At 38.4% G+C, this 17263-nt stretch overlaps 1 protein-coding gene across 1 annotated transcript in view; it reads left to right on the top strand.

Annotated features, from left to right (window-relative positions):
* EYS (eyes shut homolog) overlaps positions 1-17263 on the top strand; it is a 1764056-nt gene that overhangs the window by 1706435 nt on the left and 40358 nt on the right.

The following is a 17263-nucleotide window of genomic DNA, read 5'->3' as shown; positions in this document are numbered from 1 at the left end:
TGATATGGCTGGGACCGTGCTGGGGATTCTGTAAACCCCTAAACGCCCTGCTTCTCTGCTCCATGCACGTCAGCATCCACAGATCCAGCTTTGTCCTAATGCAGTTTCTCCGATGAGGGTATAATAAGGCAGAGTTCATGTAAGGCCTTTATGCTCTTGGGATGAGCTCTGATGCAACAGAAAACCAGTGAGCTGTTTCTATTGTTAGCAGCCAAGGATTTAAAAAAAAAAAAAATTTGTTTAGTTGTAACTTATCTATGTACATGTGTTTTGTACAACATGTTTTTAAGCTGATTTTACTTCATTTAATTTGCACTTTGCTTGACCTTTGTTAAAAACAAGACAACAGGCCCAAAATGGAGTTGCTTATGCTACACCCCACATCACCAAACCCAGACCTGACTTAATTATGGTTAGGCTTTCCCAGAAATGGGATCTTAAACCAGTCACTCAGGAATTGCCTGATCAGCGCCAGTTAGACAATCTGCCTGATAGACCCTTGCCATCCCCTAGAGGGAAGTGACTTTGCAATAAACAGTCTGCTTTTTGGCCATCCTGCTTTCCTTATTCCCACCCCTTCTGCCTGTAAAAGTCTTTCATTTGGTACAGCTCCTGGAGCTCCTCTCTATCTGGTATATTACAGGCTGCCCAGTTCAAATCAAGTGTTCCTCAGATAAACTCAAAATTCTTTTTTTTTAATTTTTTTAATGTTTATTTATTCTTGAGAGATAGAGAAGGCAGCATCCGAAGCAGGCTCCAGGCTCTGAGCTGTCAGCACAGAGCTCAATGAAAGGTTCGAACTCAAGAACTGTGAGATCATGACCTGAGCTGAAGTTGGATGCTTAACCTACTGAGCCACCCACGCGCCCCTAAACTCAAAATTCTTAATATGCCTCCGTTTCTTTTTAACACCTGAAAGTCATCTTTTGGTGATGACTGAGAAGAATGTGAAGTGTGTTCCTTTAAGAAAAACACAGTGTAGGAAAAGCAAAACTTACAAAAACAAGCTAAATATGAATATGAGCAGCAGTAAGTACAATTGGAGTTTGGAGAATGTGGATGTAAGAGGTGAAATGCACCCAAGATTTATACTAAGCTCATAAATGAGGCCTATTTACAACATAAATCTATCGCTGAGCACCAGATCTCACTGATCCTGCGTTTCCTGATTCTTTTTTGGCTCACAGATGTCTGAGAATAAGGTGAGATCTAAAAATCCTTTCCTCAGAAAAACAAACATACTAAGGACACACAAATCTGCATAAAATTTTGGAGGTTTCCAAATTCCATAGAGCCCAGTCATACATGCTCCAGGGCCCCACAAACTCTCCAAATTAAGAATTCTTTGCCCATTTCGTCCTCTTCTTTGATTTCCAATGGCAGTGCTTCGTGCAGTCTAACCAGTGATCCTCTGCCAGACGGTACGACCAATCGTTGGCCAACTAGTACCCTGCTCCCTAAACTCTCCTCATTGTAGAGCTTGCCAAAAATTATGCTCATGTCTCTTTCCTGCTCAACATGTTCCTTAGGCTTTCATCTGTTGTTCAAGGTGTATCATGGCCTGCTGTCACCCTCTCTGCTCCTGCTTTTCTCCCTGCTCATTATTCCAGAGAATTGTATGATTCTCTCTGGCCCCTCAACTAACACTCCCTCCCCAAGCAACCAGCAGGTGTAACCTGCCAGGTAGCTCACTACCTTGCATGTGGTTTTCTTCCTTTCCCTGTGACTTTGTTTTTCTCTCACTCTTGCTTGCCAGGAAGAATACCCCTTCCTTTCCTTGGAATTGCTTTTATTTTATTATTATTATTTGAGAGAGAGAGAGAGAGAGAGTACAAGCGGGGGAGAGGGGTGGAGAGGGGAGAGTACAAGTGGAGAGAGAGAGAAGTAGAGAGAGAGAGAATCATAAGCAGGCTCCATACTCAGCACAGAGCCCGACAGGGAGCTAGAATCCAGGACTCTGGGATTATGACCTGAGCAGAAATCAAGAGTCAAATACTCAACCAACTGAATCATCCAGGTGTCCCTCCTTTGAATTGCTTTTAGACTCTGTTTTCTAGAGACTACATGTATTGGCCTTAACTTCTTACCTATAAGATGAAGGAAAAGTTCAAAAAAATTGTCTAATCTAATGTTTATTTATTTTTGAGAGAGAGAGCAAGCGTGAGTGGAGGAGGGGCAGAGAGAGAGGGAGACACAGAATCTGAAGCAGGCTCCAGACTCCGAGCTGTCAGCACAGAGCCTGACACGGGGCTCAAACCCATGAACCATGAGATCATGACAAGAGCTGAAGTCGGACAGTTAACCAACTGAGCCACCCAGGTGCCTCCAAAATTGTCTAATCTAATAGTGAGGCTGTAGAAAAACAGACACTGTCATTTACCAGAGCAAACTCTATTTGTTCAAGCACAAGACGTTTATCACTAGGTAACTGATTGGTAAAGCTGGAGAACATTCATACAATGGAGGACACAGCTATAGAAATCTTTATATATTGCTGTGTTTCTGTGAAGTGATCCTCAGGATATATTAAGTGAAAAACAGTAAGATAAAGAAGTATGTAAGAAAAGGGAATGATAGATATAGATAAATAGATACAAATACATACATACAGGTATACATAATACACATATACACCTGCTCATATTTTTCTGAGTAAAAAAAAAAAACAGAGGAAGATTACAGAAAAAAAAAATTGTAAACGGTTACCTGTAGCATGAGGAAGAGAACAAGGAGAAGTAACGGGGATGAAAGCCGGACTTTGAAAAATATAGTTTGCTTCATAGTTTTTATTTGGAGCTAAGTAAATGTTTCACCTGGAAAAATAAAAAAAAGAAAAGGAGTAATTCTTAAGCATTGAAATAAAATAAAGAAATAAATGAATCTAACTGTATTTCAAGTTGGTGGCATAACCTAGGAGAGATTTAATTCAATTAACTTTAAAACAGACCATAAAGTGGGTTATATCTTAGTGGTGGCATTAGTATTATTTTGTAACTACAAATGAAAATAGCTAGGTAACTTGATGGATGGATGAATGAACAGATGGATCTAAACCAAATGAGTAATTATGTTAATATTTCTCATTAGGGACCAAGATATTCAGCATAAGATAAAAGAGATACATAAAATCAAAGAAGTAAAAATCTTCTCATTTTTTATTTGAACTAGAAATAACATATGAATTCATGACTTAATTTTTCTCTTTCTAAAGTTCTTACTCCCTAGCTGTGTCCACCAAAGAAATCTAGAAACAACATAACTCAGTAGCAATGAAAACTCTAGTACCAAAAGTGTTAGCTCCAAATGCTGTTTTTCACAAAAAATAAACCCAAACTTCAAAGAACTAAAAAACATAAAAATAAATGTATAATTGTACATTCAACTCTGGGGTAGGAAATGTATGATATGATCCTGGATGTCTTTTTGTACCTGAGAGCAGGAGAGTGGTCAAAGACTACTACGGTCCTTTTAAAAGAAGACAGAAGCCAACTTAAAGAGACTCCCACTGGCCAAAGATGGGACAGTTTCAGAATCCTAGAGAATAATGGATTTAAACATACCGATATATAAAATACACATAGTTGTGAGGATACTCCATACATACATTCTACCAAGGGATTAAAAAGAAAAATAAACTTGGCACCTATGAAGATTGCTAGTGTACCACTCATTATTCTGAAATTCGACAAAGGGGAAAGATAGATAGGTTCAACCTTCCTTTTCTGTAAAAGTCTATTTTTGAGTATAGTAGCCGCCCTCCAGGTGGCCCTCCTTCTGAACACATCCTTCTGCAGTCCCCTCCCACACTGAATAGGGCTGACTTGTATAAATAATAAGTAATTCTGGAAATGACAGCTTGTGACTTCAAAGTTAGATAAAGAGTCATTGGCACTTCTGCCTTCCTTAAATTGTGAAATTTAAGGATTAAATGATTCTGCCCACTGAACAGTTGTAATAACGGCCAGATTCTATTTTATATAGTCCCCCTGGCAGTTGTGTAGAGAACAAATTTGCAGTTGGCAAGCCTGAAAACAGAGCAGCCTATTATGAGTCCATAATAATGATAATAATAATAATAATAATAATAATAATAATAATAAATGGCTATTATTGTCTTAAGCCTATAAGGTCTGGGATAGTTTATTATGCAACAATAGAAAACTAATACTAAATAATATAAACTAGCCAGATAATTGATGAGAAGTAGTTCTTACCAAACTGAGCTAATTTAAGTGCAGGATGAATAATAGAAATTAGAAATATCGCCATTTTGTAACCACCCCAGAAATAATGGCTGTTTGAATCATTTAGTGAAATCTTGACAGAAAACTGCAATAGTTGGATCAAGCTAATCCACTTAACTAATGCCACTTGAACCAACTGGCCTGTCACAATTAAATGTAGAGCAAATAGTATATGCCTCCTGATACGATGTCATTGCAACTACACAATACCATCTCTAAAGTATTAAAAAACCTGAACATTAATCTAATCAAGCCTCTATATCTACAAGACTATGAGAAATAAAGGCAATAGAGGAAAGCAAGTTAAATGACATTATAAGGATATAAATGGCCAAATCCAGAATATGGCAAATTCTGCTGGACAAATAACAAAAATCATATGGATGGAAAGAAATGCAGAGGGAGAATTTTTATCTAGGTAACAAGCCTTAAGATACATTCTATGCAGATGCATTTGTGGGACTTGCTTGGATCCTGATGAACTGTCAAAAAAAAAAAAAAAGAAACAGCAAAGAAATTTTTTTGAGACAAACATAATTAACTGAACATGAAAATTAGATGATCATAAGGAATTAATGTTATTTTTGTTGGGTATGATACTAGTATTTGGTTGTGTTTTTTCTTAAGTTTCTTATCTATTAGTGATATATACTGAAGTATTTACAGCTAAATGGGATTTGCTTCAAAACATTTTGGCCAGGACACCTGGGCAGCTCAGTGGGTTAAGTGTCTGACTCTTGATTTCAGCTCAGGTCATGATCTCATGGTCTTGAGATCAAGCCCCGAGTCCGGCTCCATGCTGAGTGTGGAGCCTGCTTGGGATTCTCTCTCTCCCTCTCTCTCTGCCCCTCCCCAACTCATGTATGCTCTCTCTCGCTCGCTCTCTCTCAAAATAAATAAACATTAAAAAAAATTTTGGGCCAAAAAAAGAAAAATAGTAGACAAAGAAGCAAATGAAACTAAAGAGCCAAAAACTGATCACTTGAAGCTAAGCGAGAAGGATGTTGATTAATACTTTTTTCCTACTTTTGTATATGCTTGAATTAAAAAACAATAGTACATATAATATATACTTTGTCTAATTTGTAAAATTCATAAAGTATAAAATAAGAATATACTCTTGATTCCACCAGTTACAGATAACTACTTTTAAAAGGTGGAGATATTTTTTTTTAATATGAAATTTATTGTCAAATTGGTTTCCATACAACATCCAGTGCTCATCCCAACAGGTGCCCTCCTCAATACCCATCACCCACTTTCCCCTCCCTCCCACCCCACATCAACCTTCAGTTTATTCTCAGTTTTTAAGAGTCTCTTATGGTTTACCTCCCCCTCCCCAACCTTTTTTTCCCCCTTCCCCTCCCACATGGTCTTCTGTTAAGTTTCTCAGGATGCACATAAGAGTGAAAACATTTGGTAACTGTCTTTCTCTGTATGACTTATTTCACTTAGCATAACACTCTCCAGTTCCATCCACGTTGCTACAAAAGGCCACATTTCATTCTTTCTCATTGCCAAGTAGTATTCCATTGTATACATAAACCACAACTTCTTCATCCATCCATCAGTTGATGACATTTAGGCTCTTTCCATAATTTGGCTATTGTTGAGAGTGCTCTTATAAACATTGGGGTACAATGCCCCTATGCATCAGCACTCCTGTATCCCTTGGGTAAATTCCTAGCAGTGCTATTGCTGGGTCATAGGGTAGATCTGTTGTTAATTTTTTGAGGAACCTCCACACCATTTTCCAGAGTGGCTGCACCAGTTTGCATTTGAAAATGTGGGGATATTTTATTCCAGTCTTTCTCTGCCTTCAGTTCTTAGCTACCAAAACTACACAAATCCACTATTTGATGCCACCTATGGAAAACATACTTGAAGGATGTAAATTCTAAAAGAAGTTCATACTTTCTGTTCCTTTATCATTTAAGTAGCAAGAAAATAACAGAAGTAAGAATTCAGTGTAGATTTTAGCAAGCTTCCCAATTACTGTGCTTTAAGAGAAATATATTTTCTCTCCTGGTTTTTGTGTAACTCAGATGTCAGTTGCTTTCTACCAGAGCCTTGAGATATACATAAACTGTGAAAGCCCAAAGATCTTTCCAAGATTAATGCAGATTCCAGGATGATTGCGTATGTCTCACTTCCACCCATGCAGAGTCTACTCTGTACAATGTATGCCTAAAAGTGACAGCTTATTTGATTTCTACTAAATTAACAAAACCATTCACACTTTGAGATAGATCAGACTGTTTATACTTGTGCAGAGAAAGGGGATACATGCAATGATTGAAGGGAAATGTTTATATTATAGTCACCTAAACAACTTCCAACTTATGTTTTGGTCATCCCATCACTGCAGAAAAAATATATGGCCACTCCACAATACTTACTCTTCGTCTTCTTGTCATTGCTTCATTTTGCTCTAACTGATTCCCTAGGTTAGAACAAACCGAATTTCCCTTCTGGCCCCAGGCAGAGCAGTCTCCCTATCTTCCTGTGGTAGTCCAGCCTCATGCTTCCATGACTGCAGCTATGATCCACCATCCACTCCAAGTTCATGTAAATAGTTTCCCAAAGACAGTTCTCTCGCTAAGAGGAATTGAGTCCAACTGCTAACATAAAATAATGTTTAGGTCCTTACACTTGGACAACAGAAACATTAGAACTGAGGCTCACAGAAAACGACCAGTACTTTTACTAGTGTGTAAAGGTACTTTCATCTCATCCTTCTACACTCTGTGAGATGTCATCAAAGAGTTTGTTGAGTGATCTCACCAGCAAAGAAAGGAAAGCCAAAGGGGCGCCTGGGTGGCTCAGTCAGTTAAAGCGTCAACTTCAGCTCAGGTCATGATCTCACAGTTCGTGGGTTCGAGCCCCACATCAGGCTCTGTGCTGACAGCTCAGAGCCTAGAGCCTGCTTTGGATTCTGTGTCTCCCTGTCTCTCTGCCCCTCTCCCGCTTGTGCTCTGTCTCTTGCTGTCTCTCAAAAATAAATAAATGTTAAGAAAAGCTTTTAAAAAGAAAGGAAAGCCATGGGGAAACTCAGCAGGTGGAGTGCTTATAACGACCCTTCCTTATAAGCATGTTTGGTCTTAACATGCCATCACATTCCACTATACAGTAAGGTCTATTTGTTTTAGTGCTTATTTGCATATTTTTCAAAGCCTCAAATTTTGTGCATGTCATTTGACATCCAGTAAATTTTGGCAGGTAAAGTGATATCCATCATATCACACTTACCTTATTCTCCCAGCTTATTACTGAAGTGGAAGTAAGTCATAAAGAAAAGCAAACTGACACGAATGAAACCATTGAGCACAACAGATGGCCTAAGGAGGAGATTCAGGTATGTTTCTCTTTCCCTTCAAATTGCAGAGAAATACTTTGTGTATACAGAAGTGGAGTCCTTTAGTCTATATGACCATCTATTGCTAAATAACATGCATTAATCCCACTTTTCATATGAGTTTATTATCACATTACATAGATTTCATTCTAGGTACTATGTCTGTGATTTTGCTCATGCACATAAAACCCACAAATCTGTAACCATAATTTTCTTACATACCCAGCTCAAGCTAAATTTGCTCCAAGAACTTTTTCTTTTTTTTTAAGATTTTATTTTTAGTAATCTCTACATCCAATGTGGGGCTCAAACTCACAACCCCAAGATCAAGAGTCACATGCTTCACCAGCTGAGCCAGCCAGGCGCCACCCCCCTCCAAGAACTTTTCCTTTCTGTTCTCCTCTCATAATGTTGTTTCTAATAATTTGCCCTCATTAGCCTTAATATAGAAAAAAGAATCTCTCTTATGCAAAGCAGTGAGAATCTATGTGATAAACTGAAAAAGTAGGTTAAGCAGCGGTTATATTTCTCTAAGTCTCTGTTTTTCAAGTGCACACTGAAAACTAGTAATTGCATTTACCTCGTAGGGTTAGTTATGGGTGTTAAGTAAGTTCCTACCTATGAAGTACTTAAAATGGTTCCTGGAACTACAGTGAGGCCCTAATAACCTTTGGATAGTATATTTTACATATCATCTATATTTCATACAAATAATTTGTTATAAATAAAATATAATAAAGGAGGCAAAACTGTGTTTTCTGCTGTGTATTCTGTGTGTACCCTGGTAACGATGTGGAGTGGGACATCATACTAGTCCTTTGGTGAATATTTAGTAAGAAAGTGAATGATGTTTAAGTGATAGTCAAACAAAGAATACTAAATCTTCCATTATCTCATTTCCAGTTTAACTTTTATATGTCGGTGTTCACCTTAAACTTCAGAAGTCTCAGAATTGCCTAATTACAAGAAAATGAAATTCTCCATGTTGAATATCTATTGTAACAAGAAAAAATTAATCCATAGGTGTTTCTAAGCTATGACATTGGCATTAAAGCCCAGTTCATCTGCAATTTAGAAATTTAAATCAGTTTCATCCTAAATGCACAGATGTAAAATAATTAACTGTATTAGTAAAATACTCCAGTACTCAACTCTTGATTGCCACCATGACCAGCTGTTACTCATATTTCCAAAGTGCCTAACACTTTCTTCTGTGTTATCATTCCTCCATGTTTAGAGACAAAGGAACCCACAAACTGTTCTTTAGGTATTAACAACTGAGGATAGCTAACATTTTTGGAATGGACTTAAGATAAGAAAACAGTTCTATGTATAATATCAATGATTCTTCAGTATCTTTTGAATATTCTTAGCTATCATATAGTAAATGCTTCAGCCATTTGCTGTTCTACTTAATTCACAAATCTTTCCTATGTCCTCACATCTCATCAAGTTCAAGAGCCATGTCACTAGATACTTAAAGGGAAAAAGCCTTTTTATCACCTGCTGTCACTTCCAACTCTGGAGAGCTAAAAGAAGATTTTTATATTTTGCTGTTAAACTACATTCTCCAGATGTCTGTATTCCCAATAATGGCACCATATTCTTTCAGTCATTTTCTCTTGAAACCCCAAAGATTTCCATAGTTTGAGAAACATAGAACGGCACTTAAATGTATGGACTTCCTCACCCATTACTAGCCATTCAATTTGCTTAACTTCTCTGTTCCTCAAGTTCCTCCTCTGCAAAATGAGGAGGATAATAGTATCCTCCTAATAGGGTCACAAGGAGGATTAATTGAATTAATACATTTAAAGTGCTAATACGAGGGGCGCCTGGGTGGCTCAGTTGGTTAAGCGTCCGACTCTGGCTCCAGTCATGATCTCAAAGTTTGTGAGTTCGAGCCCCACATTAGGCTCTGTGATGACAGCTCAGATCCTGGAGCCTGCATTGAGTTCTATGTCTCCCTCTCTCTCTGCCCCTCCCCCACTCATGCTCGCTCGTGCTCTCTCTCTCTCTCTCTCTCTCGCAAAAATAAACATTTAAAAAAAATTTTTTTACACTATTAAAGTGCCAAGAAGAGTGCCTGGCATACAGTAGGCCCCAAAAAATGTTTGCCATTACTATTATCTTTCATTGTTTTTTTTAAATTTTATTTTGTTTTGTTTAAATCTTTTTTTTTTTTTTTGAGAGAGAGAGATAGTGAATGGGAAGGGGCAGAGAGAGATGGGGAGAGAGAGAGAATCCCAAACAGGCTCCACACTGTCAGCACAGAGTCGATGTGGGGCTCAGACTCCTGAACCACGAGATCATGACCTGAGTAGAAACCAAGAATCGGACGCTTAACTGACTGAGCCACCCAGGTGACCCTATCTTTCATCTTTCAAGCCAACATTTATCAGATGTTTGTCATATCTGCTTCCACCTCTCCATCCTCAAAGCCATTTCCCTGTCCAGGTCTCTTTGCATCCATCCACTTCTTTGTTCCCCAGCCATGACTTATTGATTTATTCCTCAGACACTCGATGAAAATTACTATATGCCAGGAACTGGCTTAGGCCCTGGGATGATAACAGAGCAAAACAGAGCTGATCTCTGCCCCCATGCAATTAATTATCTAGTGCAGGGGTCACAAACTATGGCCTATGGGCCAAATCTGATCCATCACCTGGTTATCCCAATAAAGTTTTATTGGGATACAGCCATGTCCATTCTTTTGTGGATTGTCTGTGGCTATTTTCAACAGTTGGCAGAGTTGAGATGTTGCAACAGAGTCTATATGGCCACAAAGCAAACTATACTGCCTAAGTTTGCCAACCCCCATTCTAGGGGCAAAAATATAGTAAGATCCCACTAAGGTTAAACTTACATCACTAGAGAGTTGGTTGTTACACGAGGGGGTCATCCTATACATACCAAATTAATATTCCTAAAATATGCCTCATCAGTCATGTCCTTCCCCATGTCTGTCACTTAAAAGTTGAACTATCTCAGCCTGTTATTCAAAGCCCTTGAATTCTAACCCTTTTCCAGCCTAAGCTTCTACTGCCTGTCCTTCTCCATACACTCATTCTTGTAGGCAAATCTTACCTCAGAAGCTTCCCTGAACTCACTAAAATTGCTTAGGTGTCCTTCCCATGGGTTCCCATAGTACTCATTTTAGCACCTGTCACATTGTATTTAAATTGTCTGCTCACTAATCTGATCCTCCCAGAAAGAGCAAGTAAGTCCTTGTGGCCAAGAATGGGGCCTTCTGTGCTGTGGAATGCACAGCATGCCAGAACCATGGCAGACACTTAGCTTGTAAAAATAATATTAACAAATATTCTTTAAATGAATGAATATCTACCTCTCTTTGGTGTTGCTCTCCTTTTTCCACTCTATGGACACCCCATCTCACACACATACCTGTCCAAAATCTACTTTTCCTCAAGGAAAAGTAGTAAATATGTGGTTAAAAGAAAAAAATTATAATGAATTAACTTCAAGGCTTAAAAACATATTGTCATCCAAAGTAGAGAATAATGAATAAAAATTTGAGACTTTTTATTATCTACCTTTCACAATGTGCTAAAGAAGCCAAAAAAAGGAACGAGAAGAAAAATCTGATCTTGCACAAAATCATTATGATGGAAATATTCTTAAGATACAATGTAAGAAAGGGGCACCTGGGTGGCTCGGTTTGTTAAGCGTCTCACTCTTGATTTCAGCTTAGGTCATGATCTCACAGTTCGTGAATTCGAGCCCCACATCAAGCTCTGCACTGACAGCACAGAGCCTGCTTGGGATTCTCTGTCTCCCTCTCTCTCTCTCTCTCTCTCTCTCTCTCTCTCTCAAAAATAAATAAATACAAATTTTTTGAAATATATATATAATGTAAGAAAATAGTATATGGTACTTGAATGTAATTTTTTTAATCTTTAAACATATACCTAATTGCTTCAGACCTAACAATTCTGAGAGGAAGCGTATGAGCATTTATTTTAGTTAAGATTTATTTTTCAAATACGTTTATAACATCTGTATTATATTATGCTTGATATTATTTAAGCTATATTTAATATAAAAATATTTTGCCATTGTCATGTGTGTCTATAAGGCAATGAGATCAATTTTGTTTAGCTCTTTTTTTACATTGATAAAAATGACCCACTAGATGGCGCAGTCATCATAAAAAAGTAATGATATTAGAGTTTTGGTTTTGTGTGTGTGTGTGTGTGTGTGTGTTTTTAGAGTTTTCTTTTTATATAAAAATTCTTACAGCTTTGTTTCTTTTATGAAATTGGTAATACAATATATTTTGGGCTTGGGTTTTTTTGTTTTAGAATCTATTAAATAGGAAATCTGTCAATTTGAACAGGAGGAGAAAAGGAAATTTATTTTTAAAAATAACATTTATAGGAAAACAGCCAAAAGGGCATATACTGCATATCATGCCTATCTATGTCAGGAAGCAGGTGAAAAGGCAGTTTGTGCCAGAACGGCTCTACACATACTCTAAACTCCCTAATTCTAAACTTCATTATATAAAACACCACTTGAAACATGTATTGGAACCGTCCAGTCATTTCAAACCTGAAGGTGAATAGGTGCATTTTGATGGTTGCAAATGGATGGTGCCCGCGCGCATAAGGCATCCAAGCTCAGGCCACCAACCGTCAGGGGTTGAGGGGGAGCATCCCCATAAAGGTGGCAGGAGAGGACTGTGAGCCAGAAGACGTCTATTTTTGTAGAAAAGTCTTTCCATATTTTATGCTCTTGGAGCTCTTCAAACAGTAACTAAAAATCTTTATGATCATTATGTAAATTTGTACCAGATTAATCCTGTATTTTGTTTTCCTCCATTTTGGAGAACCTTATGCAACTTCTCAAACTTTTTTTTTTTTTTTTTTTTTGCACAAATGTTAACTTAGATACAATAATCGTGTATGTTTTCTTTCATCAGGACTCAGCTAAATACCCTACTAAATGAAATGGCAATATCCTCAGAAGTTTTTGTGTGCTCAGTTTTTTGTTATTTTATGTATGTGCCTAAGCCTCTACCTGTAAGTTCCAAATAGACAAGAATTTTTGTTTTCAGTTCCTCCCAGCACCAGAGTCTAACAGTCATTGGTGAACATGGGTGCTGACGTTCCTTTTGTTCCCTGAGTTATTCCCCACGCTGGTTCCTGGGTTCTGGCAGCACTTCTCTCTGCCACTCACTTGGTTCTCAGCGAACGCAGCGCCGTGGTTCTTACTCTAGCACACCTCACCTCTACCTGGGCCACAGCTCTCTCCTTATACATCTTCTGCCCATCCTTTATGACTAGTCTTATACACATAGTAAGTACTAAAAAAAGTTGTGTTTCTTTGTTTGTTGTTTAGAGAGAGAAAGAGCAGATACGCAGGTACTCAAGAGTGGTGGGGAGGGGCGCCTGGGTGGCTCAGTCGGTTGAGTGTCAGACTTGGGCTCAGGTCATGATCTCACAGCTTGTGAGTTCGAGCCCCCTGTTGGGCTCTGTGCTGACAGCCCGGAGCCTGGAGCCTGCTTCGGATTCTGTGTCTGCCTCTCTCTCTGCCCCTAACCCGCTTGCATTCTGTCTCTGTCTCTCTGAAAAATCAATAAACATTTAAAAAAATTAATAAAAAAAATAGAGTGGTGGGGAGGGGGAGAGGGAAAGGGAGAAAGGGGGAGAGAGAGAGAGAGAGAGAGAGAGAGAATCAAGCAGGCTTTGTCCCACAACCATGAAATCATGACCTGAGCTGAAATCAAGTGCTGGATTTTTAACTGACTGAGCCACCCAGATGCCCCCAAAAATATTTTTTTAAGTTGATAACATGAATTTGGGTGAAGCATAAATGTGATTAGACTGCCAAAAATGCAGGAAAATATAGGAGTTTGAAATGAATATGTTCTTGGTAAATATGTATAGGCAAACATTAAGTCACTTTATTTTAATAAATAATTACCGGGTCAATAATAAACAAGAAGCCTGTAAAATATTTCTTATTTTCAATTATATACACATGTATTATTTCAGGAGCACTCTCATGAACTGATGACAGGAATGTAAATTGGTACAGTTATTATGGAGGGCAGGTTGGAATATGTATCCAAAGCCTAGAAGTCATGATGATATTTAAGTTTATCCCAAGGAAATGATCATAGATGTGCACAGAGATTTAGCTATAAGAGTTTTATCACAGGGTTATTTGTAGACAGTGAAAAATGAAAAACATACTATCTCACAAGTGACTACAAGAATAAAGTATATTTTATCAAGTCAGTGTGAAATAACATTCAACCATTGTGTGTGAGATTGTGGAAGAGAAGTTAATGAGTATGGAATAAAAGGTTATTTATAGGCAGTTCTATTTGTGGAACTGTGGGCTATTATACATCTTGAATGACTTTCCCAAGTGGAAATGTTGAAATCTGAATAAGATAAAGTGTATACTTTCAGAACACTATTACCTGAAGTGAAAACAACACATCTTTTATATCCCAAATGAAATGAAAGCAAGACTCTGGAAAGTGAGCATCAAGCTGGCTTTTGCCCTGAGTTCCTGCTAAAACACAAAGCATGTATAACATACCCTTTCAGGGCTGCACAGGTTACAGACATCTAATAGCATATTCCTCACAGGCCTCAGACTCCAAAGAGCTGCACCAGCAGTGTAAGAACAAAAGAAAAATAAACCTTATTTTAGACAAGGAGAAGGCAAGGAAATTTGCCTATCTTGAACCTTAATTTGAAGGGAAAGGTGTAAAATAGCAAAGCACTAAAAATAGCCAAGACACTCCCAAACAGAAAAACAAGATAGCAGAAGTTGTCACTCTAGTTATCAAGACCTATTATAAAGAAGGAGAAATTAGGGGTGCCTGGGTGGCTCAGTCAGGTAAGCGTCCGACTCTTGGTATCAGCTCAGGTCATGATCTAGGTTTTGAGTTCGAGCCCTGCATCCGCTTGGGATTCTCTGTCTTCCTCTCTCTCTGCTTCTGTCTCTCTCTCTCAAAATAAATAAACATTTAAAAAAAAAAAGAGGGAGAAATTAAGACAGTGTAGTATTAACAGAAAGTTAGAAAAGTACACTAACGGAACAGGATAAAGAGGCACAGGACAGTGCATATATGGACAGGGCTCATGAGTGGAAAAGGATGAACTGGTCAATGAAGAGTGCTCAGACTATTGGTCATCCGTACGGAAAACTGTAATTGGATCTCTTAACTCCACAGCAAACATAAAAAATAATTTCAGATGTATTAAGACTTACATGTAACAGGAAAAAAATGATAATAGTCTGAGGAGACAACATAAACTAATAACTTTCTGACCTCGGAATAGGGAAAGCTTTCTTAAATAAGTCACAAGAAATGCAAACTGTAAAAGAAAACATTGAAATTTCAACTACAAAAAATAGGAATTTTCGCTCATGAGGTAATATAGTATTGACAATGTAGCAGCTACATGCATCAACATAGTGAATCCCAAAACATAATCCTGAGTGAAAGGCAGTAATTAAAGAATACATACAATATCATTTCATTTATATAAAGTTTTATGAATGAGGAAACTAAAAACTCTGTTTTCCTCTAGGAGTTTTACAGTTCCAGGTCTTATATTTTATAATTCTTTAATCCATTTCAAGTTAATTTTTGTAGGTGGCTAAAATAGGGATCCAGTTTCATTCTATTACGTGTAGATATCCAATTTTCCCAGCATTTTTCATGTTAAAATTTTCTTAGAGGAAGTAGTGGAAAGATACCTGCCAAGTGCTAAAAAAAAAAATGTCAGCCTCACCATGGTCAGAGGTTACAGGTGATTTTGATTTTCTTCTTTGGTTTAATCTCAATTTTATGAAGCTCTTACCTATTGTTTCTATAAAATGATAGAGGTTGTTAATAATGTTTGCAGAAAGAGTGTTAATTTTCCTTCCTGACCCCTCCACGAGGCATATAATGTATTGATATTGACATATATTGTCATATTACCTAGAGGGGACTACAGAAGCTGCCCTCTATCCTCAGAATTTGTGAGGTTCTTCTAGCCTAAAGAAAAAAGGGAACTGAAGGTACTTCTGTTTTCTACCTGCCTTGTCTTGACTTGCTCACTCTCAGAATTATACTATTGGTGATGCTCTCAACAACCCCAGCAGTGCTGTTCATGTCATCTGTGTCTGTAGTTTGCCAGTAAGTAAAAACCATTGTAATAAACTGAGAACAAGTGTGACCTGGAACTCATGGATGTATTCGTAAATTTACTTTTGTTTCTCACTGTCTTTTTAAACCTGCTTAGAAGGAGTCATCCTTTTCTTCGACCTGGATTAAAACCTGGGGAGGTCTTGGGGCTCAGTCGGTTGAGTGGCCGACTTCAGCTCAGGTCATGATCTCGCAGTGAGTTCGAGCCCCGCGTCGGGCTCTGTGCTGATAGCTGGGAGCCTGGAGCCTGGAGCCTGCTTCTGTTTCTGTGTCTCCCTCTCTCTCTGCCCCTCCCCTGTTCGCGCTCTGTCTCTCTCTGCCTTTCAAAAATTAATAAATGTTAAAAAAAATAAAATAAAAAAAAAACATGGGGAGGTCTATTGAATTTTCTGCTCCAACTTAACTAATGGACACTTTCATTTGCAAATACCCTCTCAATGCATTAGTTCAGAGGGTCCGCTTCAAAATACTAACAACACTTCACTCTTCATAACTGTTGGCCTAAACCCAGCCAGGGCTTACCACATGAACCGAAGGTCTGCAAAGAAGGCACGATCTGTTACTGCTGTCTTTCCTCAGTCTAGCGATTTCTGACTCAGCACCATGCACCACATCCTGGAATGGGCTTCCTTGACTTGCACCATTGTCTGATGGTTTAGTGCTCCCTGGGCCTGGCAGGGACGTAAAGTAACCCTTTCCATCATGTGCCCTTAGTGTAGGGTTGCCATATGAAGGGGGGGAAACACAGGACACCCAAATAAATTTGAATTCCAAGCACACAACAATTTTTAGTATATCTCAAATGTTGCTTGTCTGAAATTCAAATATTGCATGGGATATACTGAAAAATTATTCATTGTTTATCTCAACTTAATTAGATGTCCTACATTTTATCTGGCATCTCTACCTTTGCTCTTTTTTTAGGTTCTTCCCAATATTACTCTCTAAACCCAGACAAGGTCTGTCATCAAAATGGGAAGTCCCCTTTACCTCTTAGATTCTGCCCCAGCCATAAACTGACTGCCTCTTACTGTTGAGGTCTCTTCAGCTACCAGGATACCCTCTGGGCAAGATCCCTTTTATATGTCCCCAAGCTGATCCTCAGTCGGAGTGCCACAACCCATCCCTGGGATTCACTGGCATCTGCCTGGCCTCTGGAGGGGTTCAAAGTACCTTTTGCAGCCCAAGGAGCTGGACCTACGTGCTCACCAATGTGAGGGAATGTATATCAAGCTGAATTTCTTTCCTCTAGGCTTAAGGTTAGGAGGCAGCAACTGTGTTCACTGCCTCTCCCTTGGTGGTGATGTGAGGCAGGGAGAGGGGACTGTTCTGTCCAAAGAAATGATTCTCTAAAATCTCTCTCAATATCCACATGCTGAACCTTTTAAAATTTTTGATGTGGAATCCAGTAATCCTATAATCAGTCATTAGCTCACTTCCTTGACAGTTTGGATCCTGGTAGTTTGAATCATTACTTGCTTTGAT

Source organism: Panthera tigris, chromosome B2 (genome assembly GCF_018350195.1).
Source record: "Panthera tigris isolate Pti1 chromosome B2, P.tigris_Pti1_mat1.1, whole genome shotgun sequence".
Classification (NCBI taxonomy): Eukaryota; Metazoa; Chordata; class Mammalia; order Carnivora; family Felidae; genus Panthera; species Panthera tigris.
The sequence above is the reverse complement of the archived record's forward strand: the minus strand, read 5'-3'. Positions and strand labels throughout refer to the sequence as shown.